We start from the raw sequence: 7,703 nt of genomic DNA on the forward strand, positions 1-7,703 counted from the left end.
TACATAGCCAAAGCTACCTCATAACATGTAACGCTCACAATGAAGCTACTCACGGGTGTGCTCATAAAAGCTATAGGTTAATATGTAGCTACACGGGCTGCTCACACAAGCTGTCCGGTATCCGACCAACTTAATGATTACCTAGCCATTGGCAGGACACACAAGACCATTGCTCGGAACCCAATTACATGTATCGCATCCATTATGAACTTGGACCAATTCAATGAGCTCAGATGCCTCATACTAACTCAACAAGTTCAGATTTCTTAATTCGTAGTGACATGTCACATGTACCCTAGACAATTCCTAAGGTTCAGACGGGATTTTTTGATACTTTATCTCTGTCGAACTTACTCGAAGTATCGATCTCACTATCCATAGTATCAATTGCCCTTTCATAGCATAATAAGGCATAACTCAAATAGCAAATAAGCTTTTAAGAATTTACATAACACATATCACATAATCAACATTTTCTTGCATTTCATGTAATATTCTTCCATGTCATCTTTCTACATCATATACACCATTTTATAAAATTTTCCAATATATATTTTAATCATACAATATATGCAATAATAGTAAAGAATTATAATTCAAACATAACATTGCACTATTATTATCATACGAACTTACCTCGAGTGTAATTTCGGCTAATCATTCTCTTTTTGTCCTTAACCACATACTTTCTCAATTTAAGCTCGAATCTCAATTTTTCTTGATCTAACATGATGAAATTCACTCATTGAATCATTACATTAATTAAAACATTCTATAATTCATAATTTGGAAAAATGACCATTTTGCCCTTAGACTTTACAAAAATTACAATTTTGCCCTTAGGCTCGTAAATTGATTTTTATCGAATTTCTTCCTTTGCCAAGCCTAGTTGAATGATTATTTCACACATTTACAACTTATTTTACAACTTTACAAAATAGCTCTTTTTAGGTGTTTTTCATGAGCACCACTTCACAAAAGTTGTTTATTTAACAACAAAGATTCATTTTCTTCCATAAAAATTCAGCAAACAACATGAATACTCTCATTGAAAAACCCTAAACTTTCAACTATTTTGAAAAATAGTCCCCTCATTAGCTAGATTATTATGCTACAAGTGTCCCAAAAGTACAAAAATTTCCAAGAATGGCTATGAAAATTACTTACTTGCAAGAGGATAACGTAGCTGAAATTTTAAAGCTTCAAAAGCCCCCACTTTGCTGGTATTTTCAGTGGAGAAAGAGATGGGAAGAAGATGATATCATTCCCTCTTTATTTTATTTTATTTTTATCCAAATAAGCCATCCAATTCCACCTAACTTTGAAAATTGTCTTATCTTTGTCTCTATGGCCGGCCAGCCTATATTGAAAGGTCTATTTGCATTTTAAAGACCCCTAATTATGGTTCTCTAGCTATTTAACACATTTGGCTAGCAAAAAAACTTTTGCCCCTTACGCGATTTAGTCTTTTTCCGTAATTAAGCCCATAACCGCTAAAAGTAATTCACCAAAATTTTCATGCACTTATATAAACATGCTATAACACATAAAATAATATTGAAAATAATTTTTTCGGCCTCAGGATAGTGGTTCTGAAACCACTGTTTTGACTAGGCCTAAAATTAGGCTATTACAATTCTCTCCCTTAGGGATTTTCATCCCCGAAGATCTTACCAGAAAAGTGGTTTTGGTATTCACATAAACTTTTCTTTCCCATAATCATCGCTAAAGAACTTTCACTCGACTGTGCCTCTAATACTTATCTCTTTACTTTTTGATATTAGTGTCATAAGTGGTTCATTGCTATACCCCATCTCATCTGAATTTCAACCTCCATCAGAGAGTTTATATACACAATGGTCCGATCTATGCCATCATGTCACATATACGCGCATACTTGAATCTTTTTGAATTTTAATAATAAAATAGCCAGTTCATCTTGGCCTTACACTCTTTATAACTTTATACAGTCCAATTGATTACCAAATCAACTCTCAGTTACCTTTAAATTTCAAAGCTTCCTTTAGCTTTCTCCAGAAATCACAGTATATAACCCAGATTTCAGTCTGATTACTGGAGACTAGTATCCCAAGAAATCCAACAATCATATAGACACGAAATTTCATAAATCTGATGAGCGAGGATTCAGTACAGACCGGCATGATTCACAGATCTCGTCAAACATCTAGCAATAAACTACATCACATTTTTTCTCTTTCCAAGACGGGAATAATTCTGATATGGCCTTGAGAATAATCCTTTCTCATTTCTATTCTAATATCAGCACTAGAGAATATAGCTTCGGTAAAACCTGATGCTCGGCTCTAATCCCCATTAACAATTTAGATCCTTCTGTAACATCAAAAGCTCTAAGCTATCACTTTATCTTATGGTCTTAAAATACATCACAATTCATACAACAGTGCATCACTGAAAATTAAGAAGTCTCTGCCCAAGTGCAGACTAGACCAGTTCAAATGCTTCAGTTAACAATAGTCTCATCTATCCAAGTTTTACTAACATTGAATAAGCCATTCAATTTTCATAAGATGAAAATTTTATCATACAATCATTTAGAATTCACTCATCATGCTAATCAAAGACCATTTCACTTGCATTAGCTCAAATAACCAATATATCTCAATTGAAGACGTTAGTTTTGATTAACTTACTTGAGAAAAGAGATCCATCATACCAATTCAAATTCGAAATTTCACCAGTTATGCCTTTGCCAGTGTCAAATCCTTACACAAAAATTAGAGAAATCCAAATACTAAAATCACCACACTACCACGATCAAATCAGGTGCATAGTCACACTTGACATGATTATCATAAGCTAAAGAACACACTTTGAACATGAGTCATGATTGACAGATTATGGAACAAAGATAACAAGAAAACCAAGTAAAGAAATCCAGGATAGAGAAATCCCAAGATACGAGACTATATCAGAAGACCGAAAACAAACTTTTAAAAAAATATGAAAAACCTCGATAATTCCTCAGAGGGAAAAAGTCTAGAAGAAAGTATAATTTAATCCCACTGGAATCAAATACGATAATTAAGAGAAACAGAATCATAGCATCATATGCATTTCCTCATAAGTTCCCATCAGACATAATATAACAAAATACTAGAGGGAAGTAGAGCAAAATAGATTATAAACCGGTCTGACTGAAAATGTCTTCGTCTGACGTTTAAATCAGATAGCATTCTCATATAACAAGAATTTCATCAAAAGATAGATAGCTACTATAACACTTTCGAGAACAATAATCCTTTTAGAATATATCAAGAGAGGCAGTCATCACCTGTTCACTTTAATTTTCATACTCAGACATATTATATTTCAAATATTATTTCTCCAACTATTTCTATCATTACAAATCCCATATTATTCTTTTCACTAAAGAAGATCAGTTCTGAGAAGATCTCAATCATTACATTTTCTCGACCTCGTACCTGAGTAATTTGGTTTACCAAAATAAATTTCTAAATTTCTTCTCTAACTGTGGCAGTGCAATACGCAAATAATCTTTATGTCAACCTAATACTTTTCTAGCTCTGGCTTACTTATCAACTCATTCTCAATCTTTAATCATGTTTATAGTTATTCCTCCACTGAAATCTTTGGTTTCAAACTTGTGAGTTTATTCTGTGTAAGTCTTATGAAATTCCATTATAAAACACCACTCTAGTAAGGGGGAAAGGTCGAAGGGCCTCTAACTCGACTCTCATATACATATACATGTGACTCAACTTTCATCATCATAGCAACATTATCAAAATCATATCATTCATTTAAGACAAATTGACATTCATATTTGTTTTATGCCAACTTCCTAGTTATCTCATTTAGACTAGTACACTTAGACATGCACTCTATGAATTCTGAATAACTTTTCTCGTCATATTCTCTTAATTAAACATATCAAGCACATCATATCATATGAGGGCCAACAAACATGGATGCATATACATTACAATTGAAATTTGATTTTGCACATCATCATATGCATGTCATTATAATCGTATAAATCTATCCGAACAATTTAACACATTGACTTAAGTTATATGAGCTTGCCAATCGTAACCATTCAAATAATTATACTTGAACATTCTTTCTACCTGTATTTTTTTTAGTAAGTTATCTAAACACATGCATTCACTCACACAAATCAATCATAGATAAGCTCATTATGCCATGTACACATTTTATTTCATGTTTCTCATATCACAAATATGTACATATACATTTCATGAATTCTTATTCGTACCTTTCCGAGCTTCAACTCCTTATAACTTCACTTTATTCAAATACTTTGGTATTACTATCAACATAGTTGGGTGTAGCTCGGTTGGAGAATACTTTTGTCTGAGCAAGATAGTTCTCATTCGCATCGTGAGACATCACACTATCATATATCTGTGGCATGTATAGCTAGACTCTCATATGTGCTAGGTTAGTCCGAGAACCGACTAAACCATAACTCTGATAGCACTAAATGTAACACCCTTTACCATGTCCAATGCCAAAACAGGGTATGAGGCATTACCGGACTTAATCATTCACAACATGCACAAATCAAGCCACAAAATTTCTTTTAATTCAAAAATTTTCACATACATGCATAATGTCCCAGACACGGGCCTACGAAGCCCTAAACATGCATTGAAAGTAGTTAGAGACTAAACTGAGAACCTTAGGAAGTTTTGGGAAAACTTAGAAAATTTCTTTCCATGAAACAGGGTCACACGCCCATGTGGACATAGGGACACGCCCGTGTGCCTTTGACACGCCCGTGTCCTCAGGCCGTGTAACTATCTGTTTATGATTTTAGCACACAAATTGAACTACACGGCCAGACCACACACCCGTGTCTCCAGATATGTCCCTTACACGGTTGAGACACACGACCGTGTCTCGGCTTGTGTGGTCACCACTTAGGCTATTTTCCAAGCCTTCATGTTACCCAGAAACACTTACAACCTTATACATATTAAAACCACAATTCATGGCATCATTTTAGTGATTAAACACTCCTTATTAGGACATATTCATAACATAAACATGGCCTCTTACAACCAATGTATCCACTCATGCAATATCAAGTCTAGCTTCCTTAATTCACATTCATAAGACTTGTCATTTTGATGATCATTTTTACCATTATACTATGGTTACCAACTTACCCATCAAGCACTCATGTCCAACCATTGTCACGTTGTTTTTATAACATGAAATTACTATATGGCTATGACCATCTCAATTGATCATAGAGCATACATCCAACACACATGTCATATTACCAACCATGCATGGCAAACAAACATAATCACATCATAAACATTAGATATGACATGAATAGCTAGATTTACAAGCCATAATCAATATGAGCCACACCACATGGCCATATACATATAACTCAATATAAGCCAATACATTCGGCCAAAGCATAATAATTCATGTCAATAAACTATATCCCTATACATGCCACTCACTTGAAATTACTAATATATGCTTCATTATGCCAATGGTAGTGACTTGATAGTGTAATGCTAACCTGACAAAGCTAAAAGAAATGGAAATAAGGGAGTAAGCTTCACGCTTAGTAAGTCCATATGAAAATAATAAGCAACTTATCAATATGCTTCCACCAATTCTTGCAACATGCTCTCAAAGTAATACTATCATCATTTGTCTTTTTACCTATGTCCAGGTTAAGTTATTTTCTCGAGTCTCAATCACTAAATTAGTTATATCTAGAGTTTCGGAACTCCAAATTAAGCTCCACTAATTTTTCCAGAAACTAGACTCACATATATTCTTACCATAAAAATTTCAAAATTTTTTGTTTAGCCAATTCGTACAGTTTATTCCTTATATTACTTCTTTTTCGCTATCTGATAGTTCCGACCCCTCTTCACTAAAAACTAATTTTCTCATAATACTAGACATGGATGACATTTTCTTCTATTTCTCTTGAAAATAGAGTCATTAAGAATTCTAAGAATATAAATTATAACCCATAAATATTTTTGTACAATTTTCAATGAGTTTCTCAAATCATAACAGGGGATTCCGAAATTATTCTGGCTTTGTCTCAAAATATTTAAATATTTCATAATATAAAACTCTTTTTCTTACATCGTTTCTTCTATGTAAAACTAGATTCATTAAGCTTTAATTTCATATTTTATTCAGCCTCTAACTCAATTTTCAAAATTTTTTGAGGATTTTCAAATTCATACAACTGCTACTGTCCAACACTGTTTTGGTGCAATATAATGATAACATCATAAGTTCACTTTTGACTAATCATGGACTCACCATTTCATGAATTCCATGTTCAAATGCACAATTTAAGTTAACATGATATTGCAACAAAATTTATAATCATAATTCATACATCTTAGCTCACTGATGTCTCAACATTTCAAAGTCTCAATAACCATAAGTTTGGTGTACATACATGTACTCATCGTAATATATCATGTAACCATACCTCTTTAACATGTCCTCTTTAAGACTTCCATGAAATCTATTGCATTACCCGTTGAACCCTCGGAATACTAATGGATATGCAGAAAAGTTGCAAATGAGTGCCACATATACATACGTAGCCAAAGCTACCTCATAACATGTAACGCTCACAACGGAGCTACTCACGAGTGTGCTCATAAAAGCTATCGGTCAATGTGTAGCTACACGGGTTGCTGACACAAGTTGTCAGGTATTCAGCCAACTCAAGGACTACCTAGCCACCGGCAAGACACACAAAACCATTGTTTGTAACCCAATTACATGTATCGCATCCATTATGAACTCGGACCAATTCAACGAGCTCAGATGCCTCATATATATCATGAACTTGGACTAACCCAACAAGTTTAGATTTCTTAATTCCTAGTGACATGTCACATGTACCCTAAACTACTCCTAAGGTTCAGATGAGATTTTTCGATACTCTATCTCTGTCGAACTTACTCAAAGTGTCGATCTCACTATCCATAGTATCAATTGCCCTTTCATAGCATAATAAGGCATAACTCAAATAGCAAATAAGCTTTTAAGAATTTATATAACACATATCATATATTGCATATATCACTTGTCATGGATCAACATTTTCTTGCATTTCATGTAATATTCTTCCATGTCATATTTCCACATCATATACATCATCTCATCAACTTTTCCAATATATATATTAAAACATACAATATATGCAATAATAGTAAAAAATTATAATTCAAACATAACATTGCACTATTATTATCATACGAACTTACCTCAAATGCAATTTCGGCTAATCATTATCTTTTTGTCCTTAACCACGTACTTTCTTGATTTAAGCCCGAATCTCAATTTTTCTTGATCTTAAATGATGAACTTCATTCATTTAATCATTACGTTAATTAAAACATTCTATAATTCACAATTTGGCAAAATAACCATTTTGCCCTTAACTTTACAAAAATTATGATTTTGCCCTTAGGCTCGTAAATCGATTTTTATCGAATTTCTTCCTTTACCAAGCCTAGCCGAATTATTTTTATAACTATAGCAACTCAAAATTTCAATTATTTCACACATTTACAACTTATTTTACAACTTTACAAAATAGCCCTTTTTAGGTGTTTTTCATGAACACCACTTCAAAAAAGTTGTTTATTTAACAACCAAAATTCATTTTCTTC

This window comes from Gossypium arboreum, chromosome 3, assembly GCF_025698485.1.
Source record: "Gossypium arboreum isolate Shixiya-1 chromosome 3, ASM2569848v2, whole genome shotgun sequence".
NCBI lineage: Eukaryota > Viridiplantae > Streptophyta > Magnoliopsida > Malvales > Malvaceae > Gossypium > Gossypium arboreum.